This window comes from Mustela lutreola, chromosome 1 (assembly GCF_030435805.1).
Source record: "Mustela lutreola isolate mMusLut2 chromosome 1, mMusLut2.pri, whole genome shotgun sequence".
NCBI classification, from domain to species: domain Eukaryota; kingdom Metazoa; phylum Chordata; class Mammalia; order Carnivora; family Mustelidae; genus Mustela; species Mustela lutreola.
The window spans coordinates 200,152,674-200,169,425 of record NC_081290.1 but is presented as its reverse complement, the minus strand read 5'-3'; the positions used below and the strand labels follow the sequence as shown (position 1 = coordinate 200,169,425).

The window sequence follows — 16,752 nt, the reverse complement described above, 5'->3', positions numbered from 1 at the left end:
GTAATCCTATAGGACTCTTTTTTTTTTTTTTCTGCCTCTTTCACTTAGCATGGTTTCAAGGTTCATCCAATCTTGTAGCATGTATCAGTGCTTCACTCTTTTTTATTGCTGTTGTTATTTCAGAGGGAGAGAGAGTGCAAGCAGGAGGGAGAGAGAGGTTGAGTAATGCTCAAGCAGACTCCCTGCTGAGTGGGGAGCCCAACTTGGGGGACTCTATCTTATGACCCTAAGATCATGACCTGAGCCTTTGGAAACCAAGAGTCCGATGCTTACCAACTGAGCTACCCAGGCACCTCCATTCATTTTTATTGTTGAATAATACTCCATTGTACAGATCTGGCATATTTTGTTTAGCTATGCATCTGGTTTTTAAATTTTAATCTTTCAAAAATCTTTAAAAATACTTATTTGAGGGGCACCTGGGTGGCTCAGTGGGTTAAAGCCTCTGCCTTTAGCTTGGGTCATGGTCTCAGGGTCCTGGGATTGAGCCCCACATGGGGCTATCTGCTCAGTGGGGAGCCTGCTTCCCCTTTTTTCTCTGCCTGCCTCTCTGCCTGCTGTGATCTCTCTCTGTCAAAATAAATAAATAAAATTAAAAAAATATATTTATTTGAGAGAGCGGGAGCGAGAGCAAGAGAATGAGCACACAGGCAGGAGAAGCAGTAGAGGGAGAGGGAGAAGCAGGCGCTCTACTGAGCAGCGAGCCTGATGCAGAGCTGAATTTCAGGAACCTGGGATCATGACCTGAGCTGAGGGCAGATGCTTAACAGATGGAGCCACCCATGCATCCCAGAAGCTTTTGATTTTAATGAAGTCCAGTTTACCTATTTTTTTTCTTTTGTGGTTTGTGCTTTTGGTGTCCTAAGAAACCACTGCTTAACTCAAAAACATGAAGATTCACTCCTGTGTTTTCTAAGATTTTTACAGTTTTATTTCTTACATTTATGTCTATGATCCATTTTAATTAACTTTTGTATATGTTGTGAGGTCATGATCCAACTTCATTTTTGCATATCCAACTGTCCCAGCCATCTGGTGAAGAGATTCTTTTCCCCTTTGAATTGTCTTGGTGCCTGTCCATTTACGTTTCTACTCTTGAAAATGGATTTTGTCAATCTTCAGAGAAGGACCTTGACTACAATAAGGTGAAACTCTGGTGAAGAAAGAGTACTTCAACTCTTATGACACATATATTAAGTATTTTAAAAGAGTGTGCAGAGTTATGACAATGCAAGGAGGACTCTGACTCACCCCGCAAGAAATAGGAGAAAGATTATAAAGGGAAGTGTCCCTAAAACTTCCTTGAAAAACAGGTAAGCATAGGTAGGGTGGATACAGTGCCAGGCAGAGCAAATAGTACATGCAAAGGTGAAGAAGCAGGTGCAGCTAATCATCCATACAGTCAGAGTTGAGACAGGTAATGTTGCTTACTCTCTTCACCCTGCTATTCCTACCTTCTTTACCAACAAAGACCAAATGTCACTCTCTTCCATGGGTCGAATCCATTAACCCTTGAAATTATCTCAGAATGGGAATGAACAAAGCAGTATACTTCAAGTCAAATAAGCCAAACCTTGGGGTCCTGTGTGCCCAGGGTCTCTGGAAATGATATGAACCAACTCACAAATGGGCCTGAGGAAGGTTAAGTTAGAAAAGATGCAAGTCAAGTTTTATGTTAGTTCGGGTGCATTCAATTTCCCAGATTTCCCTAAAGGAAACTGGGTTCTTACACGTTCCTTTAAGAAGAAATATAGTCACATAATAGAAAGAACATGAACTATGGAGTATAGATCCTTCTTTTGCTACTCCTGCTGGTAAGAGCTTGCGTAAGTTCCCTAACTTCTCTGGATTTCAATACCCCCTTTTCCAAAACAGGGACCTCAACAGAAGCATCTTGTGAAGATTAACTGAGAGTTTCTAGCAGCTAACTAGAGTGAGTGTTTAACAAATGTTAGTTTCCTCTCTTCTCTGGTATTCTTATACTTATTCCCACAACTAATGGGGGGAGAAACTTGGGCTTCTCTCTTAGCGGAAGTATAATTATTGAACTAAGGCTGTTGTCCTTTGCCTTTGGTACTTATTTCCAAGTGGAGAGGGAGGAATCATATGGCACATTTACTGACCCTGAAGAAGGTAGCCGTTGAGTATCTTTTTTTTTTTTTTTTAAAGGTTTTATTTATTTATTTGACAGTGAGAGAGGGAACACAAGCGGGGGAGCGGGAGAGGGAGAAGCAGGCTTCCCACTGAGCAGGGAGCCCGATGCGGGGCTGGATCCCAGGACTCCGGGACCACAACCCAAGTTGAAGGCAGACGCTTAACGACTGAGCCACCCAGGCACCCCCGTTGAATATCTTTTTAATAGGAATGGGATGTGTGTTTGGTCAGTAGGCAAGTAGGTTATGGGGAGGATACAGAATATTACTTTACTCCACAACACGGTTTTTATACTTTTTGAATCTATTCTTGCCAACAGAAACACTCAGATGGCTTCTGGTCTGAGTTTACTTTGGAATATAACCAACCCTACCTGACTCAGCTTTCTGTTACTCTGCAAATAACAAGCTTAATACCCCTCCTTCTTCTATGAGCTGCTTGGTAGTAAGATGCAGAGAAAGCAGAAGTACAGAGGTGAAAGTTCTCTGTTGCCCACAGCTGATGTGACAGTGAACTTCACTGAACTTCAGGCAGAGTGTACCCCTGCTTTACAGTACCTGAGAGCCCTTATGTCACTCTGGAAGCTATCACTCTTTTTAAAATTTCATAACTACTACTGTCACTGTTATTTTCTCTGTAAGTGGGTAGGTGGGTCCTTGAACAACTAGTCAGAAGGCATAAGACCAGAATAAGAATCTGAAACTTGTCTGGCATGAGTTCATGAGCTATGGAACAACATTCCATGAACTTAACATGGTTTCAAGGTTCATCCAATCTTATAGCATGTATCAATGTGTCATTCCTATCAGAGCTCAGTTTCTTTCCAGCTGAGTTTGATTTCTAAGCGAAAGATGGTCTTAGTCCTGCTTTCTTTCTTTCTTTCTTTTTTTTTTCCCCTTCATGTGATCCTATTAACTAGAAGACTCTGTGCTGGGTGATGAGGAAATAATAAAGTGAATAAGAAATGACCCCTCCTAAAATTTGTATGGACCCACAAAAGATCCTGAATAACCAAAGCAATCTTCAAAAAGAAAAGCAAAGCTGGAAGCATCACAATTCTGATTTTAGTATATGTGCTGTGGAAGTGAGCACAGCATCACAATTCTGAACTTCAAGTTATAGTACAAAGCTGTAGTAGTCAATACAGTATAGTATAGTCATAAAGATAGACACAGAGATGAATGGAACAAAATAGAAAATCCAGAAACAAACCCACAATTATATCATCAATTAATCTTTGATGAAGCAGAAAAGAGTATTATTGGGAGAAATATAGTCTCTTCAGCAAATGCCATTGGGAAAACTGGATGGCAACATGCAAAAGGATGAAACTGGACCACTTTCTTTCTTTCTTAGAAAAAAAAAAGATTTTATTTATTTATTTGACAGACAGAAATCACAAGTAGGCAGAGAGGCAGGTGGAGGGTGGGCAGGCGCAGAGCAGAGAGCCTGATGTGGGACTCAATCCCAGGACCCTGAGATCATGACTCGAGCTGAAGGTAGAGGCTTAATCCACTGAGACACTCAGGTGCCCCTGGATCACTTTCTTATACCATACACAAAAATAAATTCAAAATGGATTAAAGACCTAAATGTGAGACCTGTAGCCATAAAAATCCCGAAGACAGCACAGGCAGTAATTTCTCTGACACTGGCTATAACCACTTTTTTCTAGATAGGTTCCTTGAGGCAAGGGAAATGCAAGCAAAAATAAACTACTGGGAGTACATCAAAATAAAAACTTACGCACAGTGAAGGAAACAATCAGAAAAACTAAACCGCGACCTATGGAATGGGAGATGGTATTTGAAAATGACATATCCAACATATCCAAAATATATAAGAACTTATAAAACTCAACATTCAAAAACCAAATAATCCAATTTAAAGTGGGCAGAAGACATGAGCAGACATTTCTCCAAAGAAGACATACAGATGACCGACAGACACATGAAAAGGTGCTGATCATCACGCATTATTGGAGAAGTGCAAATCAAAACTATAATGAGATATCACTATACACCTGTCAGAATGGCTAAAATCAACAACACAAGAAACAACAGATGTGGAAAAAAAGGAACAATTATGCACTGTTGATGGGAATACAAACTGGTGCAGCCACTCTGGAGAACAGTATGGAGGTTCCTCAAAAAATTAAAAACAGAGCTGCCCGATGACCCAGCAATCACACTACTGGGTGTTTACCCAAAGAATACAAAAATACTGATACAAAAATACTATTCAAAGGGATACATGCACCCCATGTTTATAGCAGGATTAAATAAGTACAATAGCCAAAATATAGTAACAGCCCAAGTGTCCACTTCACCCATCCAAGTGATGAATGGATAAAGAAGATTGGTATCTATCTATCTATCTATCTTATATATATTTTGGCTATTGTACTTATTTAATAAGTACATATTTTGGCTATTGTACTTATTTAATAATATATATATCTTATATATATACATGAAATATATATTTATATATACATATATGTATACATACAATGCAATATTACTCAGCCATAAAAATGAGATCTTGCCATTTCAATGACATGGGTGGGACTAGAGAGTATTATGCTAAGCGAAATGAGTCAGTAACAGAAAGACAAATATTGTATGATTTCACTCATATGTGGAATTTAAGAAACAAAGCAAAAAAAAGAAAAAAGAAAGGCAAATCCAGAAACTATAGACTCTTGGGGTGCCTGGCTGGCTTAGTCAGTTAAGTGTCTTTGGCTCAAGTCATGATCTCAAGTTCTTGGGATCAAGCCCCGCATCAGGCTCCTTGTTCAGTAGGGAGCCAGCCTGCTTCTCTCTCTGACTGCTGCTCCTCCTGCTTGTGCTCTCTCTTTCTCTGTCTCTCTGACAAATAAATAAAAAAGGAAAGGAAAAGAAGGGAAAGGAAAGGAAGGAAGGAAGAAAGGGAGGGAAGGAGGAAGGAAGGAAGGAAGGAGGGAAGGAAGGAAGGAAGGAAGGAAGGAAGGAATGAATGAATTATGGAGTCTTTTTTTTTTTTTTAAGATTTATTTATTTATTTACTTGACAGAGAGAGATCACGAGTAGGCAGAGAGGCAGGCAGAGAAAGAGAGGGGGAAGCAGACTCCCCGCTGAGCAGAGAGCCTGATGCGGGACTCGATCCCAGGACCCTGAGATCATGACCCAAGATGAAGGCAGAGGCTCAACCCACAGAGCCACCCAGGCGCCCAAAACTATAGATTCTTAACTATAGAGAACAAATATGGTTACCAGAGAAGAGGTGGGTGGGGGATGGGTGGAACAGGTGATGGGGATTAAGGAGTGCACGTGTCATGATAAGCGCCAGGGGATTAAAATAAAAACTTAAAAAAAGAAAAGAAAAGAAAAGAAATGACCCCTCTCCTTGAGGAGTTTATAATCTAGTATGGAGCTATATACTTGTGAAAGTTTGAATGTCAGGAAATATATGGATTGTAATTCTCTAGTCACAGAGGGGGCTGGCATTACAGTTGGGCCTTTCTTGATTGCCTCTTTCAAACTGTCATGAAAATTAGTCTTAGTGGAATCTTGAATTAAAAACTGAAGAACATATCTGGGCTAAGTTCCATGAGTTCTCAAGAACTAATAAAGAACACTGGCCTCTGAGTCAGCTGACCTGGATTCTAGTCCATGTTTTGTTATGAACTTACTTTGTGACCTTGAGCAAGATATATAACCTCTCAGGATCATAACTTCTTTGTTAAATGGTAGTTTGGAAGAGGTTCTCTCCATGGCTTCTCCTAGTTCTAAAATCACTTTCCATGTTCGCCCCTAACACAATACAAAAAATGAACTGAAACATGAAAAGGACAGAGCAAGTTCAGACATGAACATGGGGAGAAAATGGAACTAAAGTTGTGGATATGACCAAAGAGGACAAGCAGTCACTTCTGCGTACATTACAGCAGGAGGGGGCATCCCTAGACTTGAAAGGCTCGCTTATTTTTTAAGCACCAAGAAACCATTTCTCATGTATTTTTCCTTCCTTCTGTACTATCAGTGAACGTGCCTGGCATTTAAGTCAGTGAACAAGATGGATGCTGGGCCTTCTACTGCATTCAGCAGCGCTTCTGGACACATGCAAGGTCTTACTCCCATTTCCCATAGACTGGTGTCTGAAAACTCGTCCCTTCCCTCAGAGCTGAGTTCACTCAACCCTAGGTAAATCTTTCCTCTCATTCCAGGAAAACAATCGAGACTACAAGGCACCAATCATCTCAATTTCCTTTTCCTCACCTATGAATTCATATCTTTCTACACCTATTCTTCTCAAATTCACCTCTCTGATAGGCCAGTCTTCCATCTGTGTCCTCTGGGTCTACTTCTATTACTCAGGAACTTCTCTCACTTGTTGTTGCTTTCTTCCTTCCAACTATGACCAGGCACAAGGCTTTTCCCACACAAAATAACAAAAGAAATCAGGAAAAAGAAACAAAAAAAAATCTGCTTTGACCCTGGCTCTCTGAAGAACCACTGTGTACCTCTTCCTATTTACTATTTCAAACATAAAAATAACATAGCTAATGTATATAAAGAGTTATAAAGAGTAACTTAACAACTGTGTCTGATGACCCAGCTTAAGAAAAAGAACACTACTAACATCCTTGGAGCTTCCTGTTGACACCTCTTGATGGCTTTTCCCCTTCCTCCCTCTTGAGAAATAAGCATCATTTTGAAATGTGTGTTCAGCATTCACTCACTTTTGTTTTATTATATACTACATACTTACTACATATATTATCTCCAAACAAAATACAGTTTTACAAAGTTTTTAACTTTATATATATATTTTTTTTCTCAAAATATGTGGATCTTTTTCTTACCATCTCCCCTAGTCCAGAGACAAAATACCTTTGATAATAGGTCTACTTATAGATAATTAAAAACAATTTCTAATATTGAAATTCTTTGACAAGTCAGTAAATTACTGAAATAAATTACCACTTACATGAAATTTTCTTTGGATAGAAAGGAATTTTGATGGTTTGTGTAATGCAATCAAACATTGTCAAAATCATTTAAATTTCTTGGAAAAACCTGGAAATACAACTGTTTTCTCCATTTATTGCTCCTCCTTCTCCACCATGACAATGAAATGATTCATAGATGTCACCAAATGTTCCTCATACTGTTTCAATGAAATCTTTATGTTCCTCATACTGTTTCAATGAAGTCTTTAATATATCACGTGAATAGACTTCTCTTCTGTTCTTGTGTTGCTCCAGTTGAAGATGTCACTTAGTCACTTACTTTCGGAATTAACCTTCTGTTTTTGGCTTTCATGATACTCTTCTGTCCTGGCTCTCTTCATCTTCTGTAATCTTCTTCCTCTACTTTGACTTCCTCTCCTTTGACTCCTGTCCTGTCTCTTAAACCCTAGCAGACTTTGGTCCACTGTTCTTCTATAGATCTTCTTCTTGCAAGAACACACACACACACCCATAGTTCAATAACCACCTGCACACTGATGACACTTATCTCTAGCCTTGACCTCTTCCCTGAGTTTCAGACTCATATATCTAACTACCTGCTGAACCAACACACACACACATAAACACACAGATTCTTCTTAGACATCTCAGAGTCAACATGTCCCAACCTGAATTCATCATCTTCCTTCCCCATCAATTTGGCTTCTGTTCTGTATCTCAAACTCAGGTAATAGCTTAACATTCAGTCATTCCTAAAGTCAGATTCCTAAGACTCACCCTAGACACCCCCTCATCCTCCACTCTGTCCCACAGTATTCCAATTTCACAAGAGACTAAAATACTCTGCTCATTTTGTCTCTCCAAATTTTCTGGTGTTCTGTTTCCTTTCTGTTCCTACAATAGTTATCTCATTTAGGCTTTTGTTGTCTTTTGCTTTGATTACTGTAATGCTTATAATCATGCCTTCCATAAATCCTCCTTCCACTCTGCTACCAGAGTCATCTGCTTACAGATCTTACAATCTGACTACACTACTATAAAATTTAAAATATTTCATTGACTAACCACCACACCGATGTAATCCGCCCCTTTTCATGGCATATACCCAGAACCTGGCTCTTAGCCTGTCCCTTGAGCCTCATTTCCCATTTCTTTCCACCACAAACCTTATAGTATACACTTTGTTCATGTTATTCCCTCTACCTTTTTCAGTTTTACCATAGTATCTTACACTTATCTTGATTTTTATCACTTAGCTTGTTATATGAAAATTACACATTTACATGCCTTACTCACAAGACTATGAGTACCTCAAGAGCAGAGATCTTATCAGCTTCATCTTAAACTTCCCATGGCTTAGCACAAAACCTGCCATATAATAATAGTTCTTGATCTGAACTGAACTGATTCACCTTAGCTGTAATCCTGAATCATGAGGAAACTAGCTCCTAAATCCAGTAATTAGTAAGGCTGTGGCTAACATTACTTTTGCATATGATTTTTAGAGCTAAATGAGTCCTTCAGAGATCATCTTGTACTATGCCTCTTAGACCCATGTATGGTTAAGCCAAAATATATCTGGAATCATATGACTCACAGGGTTATGATCCTGGAGTACCAATATCACTTCAAGATTTCGGAGAAAATGATCTTCAAGTTAAAACAAATAGAGATGTATTTTGGGGTAGCATATACTTTTTTTAGCATTAAGAGAGACTGTAGCTTAAGCCATCCTAATTTCATCCAAGACTCCATGCCATGAGAGTATAAGTTCTGTGGTGAGTAATAGTGTTTGAGAGACACTAATCTACCAATCACTATTTTACAATGATCTTGTAGTTTAGCTCTTGTTCTAGAGTCTTCTATATAAAAACAAACAATCCCAGTGGGAACAAAGCATAGAAACAATTCCAACAACAGCCAGAAGAGAGAGATTCTTCATTCTGCAACCTGGGTTAGTTTAAAAAGATGTCTGCTTGGTAGTCAGGGTAGGTCTTTTGAAATTAGTATGTCACTGTGCTTTCTGCAAAATATACCAGAGGGCAGATGAAGGTAGGGGAGAGGAGGCAGAAAAACAACATTATAACAGAACAAAGAGAAGGTCTGGGTCAAAGCGGGGATCAAGGAGTGGGAGGAAGCAAAGGACAGTATAAGTGAGGCATTGAACATGAGGGGAAAAAAGCATTCAAATAGAACTGTTGTTCAAGATGGTACCAGACTTAGGGTGTTTGGTGATGACCTAAGAAATTATTACATCTTCAGTAAGATGATATAGGGAGTTTTACCCCCGGAAATTATACCTGGAGTCCTGGTAGAAAATCTTCCTAGTCTGTTTTTCAACACATCTACACATCAAATTTGAGAAACAGAGGAAACAGCAAGGGGACCATTAGGAAGGGTTAATTTAAAACGGGTAATGGGGGTGCCTGGGTGGTATAGTTGGTTAAGCAACTGCCTTTGGCTCAGGTCATGATCCCAGGATCCTGGGATCAAGTCCTCCATCAGGCTCCCTGTTCAGCAGGGAGTCTGCTTCTCCCTCTTACCTTCCCCCTCTCTTGCTCGCTCTGTCTCTTTCAAATAAGTAAATAAATAAAATCTTAAAAAAAAAAATAAAACGGGTAGTGGAGTTGATTTGATTCAAGCAACATTTACCCAGGGCCTCTTGTGTATCAGCATGGTTCTAGATGCTGGAGAAACAGAGATAGCAAGGTTGGGCCCCAGCCTGAAAGGGCTTTGCAGTTAGTTGTCTTTAAAGATGCCTGAGAAGGAAGATCCAACAGTAGAAAATCTGGTATCTCATGCCTAGGCTTTCCTGTGAAGACAGCACTGAAAGCTAAATCAGTGAACCATATTATCTGATGACTTTACGTGATCTAAAACTTTCCTAGCAAAGAGGAGTGCCGAATCTGCCCCAGGTTTGGGTTATCACATGTCAGGCTGAGCAAAAAAGGAAAATACTATGGCTTTGGAGAGTGACTTTCAAGGGCAGAATATTTCTCCCAAATTCTATAACTAAGACATTCTCTAGTGGTATTAGAAAAATATTTTCTCAATATAACCTCTTAAAGAAAAATACTAAGCTAATTATCATTTTCCATCTTATTTAAAACCTTCTTGTAAATGACCTGTTAAGAGGTACCTGGTGGGGGCGTCTGGGTGGCTCAGTGGGTTAAAGCCTCTGCCTTCGGCTCAGGTCATGATCCCAGGGTCCTGGGATAGAGCCCTGCATTGGGCTCTCTGCTCAGCAGGGAGCCTGCTTCCTCCTCACTCTCTGCCTGCTTCTCTGCCTACTTGTGATCTCCGTCTGTCAAATAAATAAAATCTTAAAAAAAAAAAAAAAAAAAAAAAAAGAGGTACCTGGTGGCTTAATCTGCCACCCAGCTCTTAAGCATCAACCCTTACTTAGCTCAGGTCATAGTCCCAGGGTCCTGGGATCAAATACCACCCCCCCATGCTTCTCCCTCTCCTTCTTCTATGCTCATGCTCAAGCTCTCTCTCTAAAAAAGAAAAAATATATATGTTTATATCATATATATCATAATAGAAATGTAAAAGTTTAATACGAGGATAGGAAGACTTATTAGAACTAAAAGATGAGAGGTTTTTTAAAAATAGAAATGAAAAATTGGGGCGCCTGGGTGGCTCAGTGGGTTAAAGCCTCTGCCTTCGGCTCAGGTCGTGAACCCAGGGGATCGAGCCTGGCCGCATCAGGCTCTCTGCTCAGCAGGGAGCCTGCTTCCTCCTCTCTCTCTCCGCCTGCCTCTCTGCCTACTTGTGATCTCTGTCTGTCAAATAAATAAATAAAATCATAAAAAAAAAATAGAAATAGAAAAGATAAGAGGGCAGATGCAAGAGATCCAGCATCTAAGTAATTTAAGTTGCAGAAAGTACAAGTTGCAGAAAGACAGAACAGAGGAAATTATGCAAAGAAGAAACCTGAGAACTGAAGAAAATGATTTTTAGACTGAAAAGGACTTTAAAGTACCTAGAACAATGACTGGCGGGTTGGGGGAAGCCAAAGCCAAAATCAACTAACAACATCATGACATATCAGAACAGGAGGAATGAACAAAAGAAAACCCTACAACCTTTCAGAGATAAAAACTAAATACAAGGGATCGGAAATCAGAATGGCATCAACTTCTCAACCAAGCTATTTAAAGACAGAGGAAAATGGAGAAATACTTTCAATATTTGAGGGGAAGTTAATTCCAGTTAATATCCTATATTCAGCCAAACCATCAATCAAATGTGAAGGAAGAAAAATGATATCTTGAATGTACAAAGTCTGAAAAAGCGGCAAGGTCTTGTGGGGCCTGCATCTTGCATAATTTGGGGAGCCCACTTTAAGGAAAAGTTGTCAAGTTACAAACACAAAATTGGGTGTGGATGTGAATATTTATTTATATTGAGAAAAGAAATCACAACAAATGGGAGCCTTGGAGGCTCAAAGCTCTTGCTTCTAAGATCTCTTTAAAAAATGTGACACAAATGCTTCATGATGGCTACTTGGCTTTTCCTCCCCGTGGGTCAACTTGCAACAGGTTGCAGCCCTCACAGTGGCCATGTGAACTTCAGCACCTTCAGGACAAATCCACCTCATCCTCCACATGCCCTTTCTCAGGAAGTTATGCTCCAGCAAAACCAAACTGAGTGAGAAGGCATGTATTCCAAGAATCAGAATCCAGTACCATCAACAAGATGGCAGCCAGGGGAGCTCCCAGGGTAACAAGGGACTCAGAATAACCAGTCCCAGAGAATGGGGTTGGGGACGCTGAGCCAGGATGCTTCCAAGAAAAGCAAATCAAACTGACTACTTTCTTGATGCTTTATTGGGAGGAACTTTACCCTCCTGTCAAAGTTTGAGTCAGAATTGTAGTGAGTGTTCAAAAAACACTAAGCAACTGAAGAAGAGGTAGCAGTAACTAAGTCCAGGGGATAGAAAAAGCTTATATGAGAAAGGAAGTGTAGAAATCATGATTTATCACACAGCTGGGTTGTGAATAACATTTACAGAGTCATAATAATGTAAACACTAAACATTGCTATATCAAAAAAGTTAGGCTATAACTATATTGGGACATTGTAAGAAAGGGAAGCAAATGTGATAAAGAAAAATGAGGGCATAAGGGAGAGATCCTTATCCTCCCAGGCAGGACGTCAGTAGATACTATCCAGAACTAGGGGAAAAAAAAGAGAAATAGCCAGTATTAGCATGTTATTTGGCAGTATGAAGGTAAATATGATAGAAACAGCTGAGAGCACTGAAAATAGTTGCCTCAAGGGAGATAGCTCAGTGTAGACTTAGTAAGAACTTGTGACTTTTCAGACTACATATTTATTTTTAAAAAAGGCTACATATTTATTTATATTGACCAAAATAGAAAATTAAAAAAGAAAGTAATAGCTTCAAGAGGAATAAATGAGCCAGGAAAGACTTTGGAAATAAACTGAAGGTGCCTCTTCTAAACCACTTCCCAATTCCATGTTTTTCAGATTGTGCTCCTGTGACCACCTGCATTCAAATTATCTGGAGCGCTAGTTTATATAATTCAGATTTACAGACTCATCCCAGGCCTAAATAATCAGCATTTCTTGGACTGGACCTCAGAATCCATAATTTTAAAAAGTTCTCTACAACCACTGCATTATCTATTGCTTTTTTAGTAAACCAAAGAACAACAAAAAGTAAAAATAAAACAGCAAGGATAATCCATGTAGAAACAAAGAGTCAATGACTCATAAAACACACTATGGTAGGAACTGCTAGTTGTTTACCCAATATCCATTATCCTCTTCTTCCTTGAAAGAATCCCTACTTTGTTGTATTGGCAACATGGTCAGCTAAACCACTAGCTTTGCTCAGGCTCCCTTACAGTAAGGAGTGGCTTTGTGACTTAGTTCTTATATGAATGAGGTACAAGAAGTCTATTGGGTAGAGCTTTCAAGAATGATCTATTATTATAAAAACACAGGTTCAGCTGGCACACACCTTCTGTCCTTTGTTGTGCCCTTTTTTCTGGTAAGCCCTCTCTGAAAAGAAGAGATGCCTGTCTTTCAGTGAGTAGGAAAGCCATATTCTAAGGATGGTGGTACAGAAAGACAGAGGATACTGGCCCAGTCCTGAGCTTCTCACCTCTAGACATCTAGCTATCTGAGAAAAACAAACTCCTCACTTATGTTACTCCGGTGGGATTTTCTGTTACTTGAAGCTGAATGAAGTCCTAATGACATCTCACACTTGTTCAAATGTTTATTTGATGGGTATTGAACACATTTTGTTGAGCGCCTCCTGTGCTTAGAATAACACAATGCACCAAATCAATTAGGCTCTTTCCTTCATAGAATGTGGAATCCAGTTATAGCTAAAGAATCTACAGATATTTGAGTCCAGGATTCAGAGAGGCTATGGTTTGTTATCCCAGACACCAAAGCAACACAGTACATCAAACTGAACAACTTGATTTATATACATATCTAGGAAATCCTCAAGAGACCACATGCTGGAAAGAGTCTGAATGCCAGGAGGCCTAACTTCTAACAAAATAGGTTTGGGTACTTGCTTAGTTTTCCCTGTATCTCCCCTTGCTCTTTGAATAAACTAAAAGATTGGGCTTGGTAATATTTCAGGCTATGCTCGGCTCTAAAATATTTTTGCAGTTACACTGAACAAAGGTTCGCATGAAATATGCCAAACAAGAATGTTTCTGAATTTAGATTCTAAGAGTTCAAGTCAGAGACTATATTCAATAAAAAAGTCAGGAGAAACTATCACAAAGAACTCCCCATCCTCAAATTAAATGAACAAATAAAAAGACACCATGTAAGGTACTGAGGTATTATAGAAGAAGTTCTGGTTTGAGTCCTGGCCCTGCCACTTACCAGCTCGATAACCCCAGGCCAGATACTCAGTATTATAAGACTCACCTTCCCCATTTATGAACTAAGCAATTACTCTTTCCTCACACTGCTGCTTATGGAAATCACCTTGTACAATGTAAAGCCCCCTTACGATGTGATACCAGCAAGATATCAATAACAGCTCATTATATCTAAATCTGCAAGGGAATAAATGAGTATGCTTTGGTATTTTCAGTTTAAATTCTTCCTCACATAAGGGGGATACATGTTTTGAGTTTCTCTGTCCTTTCAGGAGTGCAGCCTGTGACACAGAGAAAAGATAAGACAGAAACAAAGATCTAAAATTCAAGTCACCTCTAGCCCCCAGCAAAGGTTTGGGGGACAAGAGTGGTTAAAAGGAAGGCTGAGTTCAAAGGAAGTGTGGGGATTACAAAACTTACTGGTTCCTCTAATTGTTCCTACTGGATATTGTGTAGTACTGTGCATGATCTAGTTTTGGTCTTGCAACCTGTCTCTAGAAATAAATACAGATGTGAAATCTGCCTGGTATACATCCATTAGTTGATGACACAGTGGTGACTTCCACTCTCTTAGCGCAATTATAAAAAGTTTTGCAATAACAGAACTTTGGCTATGGGAGCGGTTCCACATATGGTAAAACTGCCCTTATCCATTTCCAACAGGCAAACGCGTTTGAGGAAAAGAGATAATCCTTTGATTACAATCAACGTAAGTAATATCTGTACTTTGACCGATTAAGCATGGCAGCCGATGTTACCTTTCGAGTTAGCAGTTGTCTGTCTTTCTTTTTACTCCTTTTCTCTCCCTATCTCACAGTGCCATTTGCCAAGATGAGGCAAGAGACACAACCAAAGACATACTGGAGCACACCCCAAATAGAATCACTGGTGTCAAACTCCAGCTTTGATAGTTCACCTGGGTCGTCATAACCATTGTCCACCAGAAGGGTGAGGGAGGAATCCACAGAATACAAGGAAAAACCTGCAGCCTGAGGTAAGGAGTGGTACTGTCGCTACCTCCCATGGAAGAAGTGAGAGGAAACCAAAGTCCTTTCAAAGGAAACGGAATGCGTCACACCAGAACTAATAATGCCCAACCAGAAGTAACGCTTCCCTTCTGCTTACATTAGGCATTCTCCCTTGTAAAATCAAGACACCATATTCAATAAGGCCTTCATATCAGTTCCACGTCTGTTCCAGAAACTCCAGGAGCGGGGGGCAAGCACAGCCTCACGAAGCGGAAGAGCCCTCAGCCAAGAAGGGCGCCGCCGGAAGTGACGCCGGCCCGCGTCTTCCGGTATGTTATGACTCTCCTCCACAAAGTTTGACACCGACAAACTCCAGGCTGTACCGAACAGGTTAAGTAGTACATGTTTCTTAGAACAATAAGTCGTACTACCTATTAAGGTGAATGTAAAGACCCAGATAAGATTTTTACGCCACTTTATGATCCCAGCAACCACTGTTGGAGCGGTGGGCGGGGCCGTGGGGCAAACGGTCAGGGTCGCGGAGGAACATGGCAGCTGTGAAGGGACCTGGCCGAAGGGCACGTGGAATCAATGGTCGCTTCGCAGAAGAGGTGGCTGTCAAAAATTTTTTCAAAGATCTCTTTCATGAAGCGACCGGTTTCCCTTTCTGAAGCGCAGATCCTTTCTACATCTGGGGCTGGAATGTATCTGCAGAGGTTAGACTCTGGACCCAGACGGGTCGCCTGAAACGATGTTTGGGTCCAGTGTAAACCTCCCCGAGCCCTGCTCACCGCCCCTCGGCCCCTACCCACGGAGGCCGCAGTGGCTGAAGCTAAGTCACAACTCGGGAGCTTTGTCGGCCGGTCGCCTGTTGTTACTGAATCCCGGGCTTCCTGGCTCGGGGAGAGGCTCCGGCTCGTCCTATTTGTGGGCAGGCGCTCACGAGGCCGACGGTAGGGCGCTGAGTGCCCGCGGCGACGTGGGACCGGCCGGTCTCGGCCCGAGAGGAGCCCTGCGGGCGGGGTGTCCTCGGATCCTGGGACCCGCGGGGCGGAATGGACGGCGGGGGCTTCGCACTTCGAAGCTCCTCTGGCCCAGCCGCACGGTCTGCCTGACCGGCCGTGGCCGCGGCCGCCGGCGACCCGACAGCGGTGCGCGCCCAGGGGCCTCCCCGATCAGCTGCCCCAGCCCTGGGCCGGCCGGCCCCTCCGACTCTCTTGCGCGCTGCATGCCCCCCACTCTTCCGCCCCATCCACCCCGCGGGAGGCCGCGTCCCCTGGCCCAGCCCGCTGGCCGTCCTCGCCCCCAGCCCGCAGCGGCGGCTCACCTGCGCCGAGCGCCCCGGAGTCTTCCGCTGCCCGCGTCGAGCGCCCACTGCCGCAGCCGCCCGGCAGGTGCGAGCGCCCGGCCCGGCCCAGGCAGCGCCGCCAGCCGGCGCTCCCCACCCCTGCCCGGCTCTCCCCGCCCTCGCGGGCGTGCGGGGCCTCCCGTCCCAATGCCCGCACTTCCCTCCACGCCCCGACACTCCCGCCGAGGTGCTCTCCGGACCCAAGACACGCCCTGGGGTGTGCTCGGACGGCAGCCGGTTCCTGGGCACCCGAGGCGGACGGCGAGCCACCGTGACCTCCTATGATGCAAAGCGCTTGCAGAGCCTGGGAGGCGGCGAGGCTTCGGGAGCAGAGGCTGTCGCAAGAAGGCTGTTTACCGAGCGGGCAGTCGCGGTGAACACACCGGCGACCTAGTCACGGATCTCCCTGCAGCAAAGGAATGCTGTGGAGTCATATCCTGGACCAGA

At 42.2% G+C, this 16,752-nt stretch overlaps 1 protein-coding gene across 3 annotated transcripts in view; it reads right to left on the bottom strand.

Moving 5' to 3' along the window:
• The window catches only part of TMEM45B (transmembrane protein 45B), a 33,268-nt gene extending 16,841 nt beyond the window's left edge, over positions 1 to 16,427 (bottom strand). The window contains exons 1-2 of one of the 3 annotated variants that reach the window (XM_059184902.1): positions 16,285 to 16,389; positions 15,115 to 15,334 (exon numbers count right to left, since the gene is read on the bottom strand). The gene's annotated coding sequence lies outside the window, so the exon portion shown is untranslated. Of the gene's footprint in view, positions 1 to 15,114; positions 15,335 to 16,284 lie in introns of all 3 variants that reach the window. The other 2 variants (XM_059184912.1, XM_059184894.1) reach the window with 2 other exon arrangements.
• Between the last annotated feature and the right edge of the window lie 325 nt (positions 16,428 to 16,752).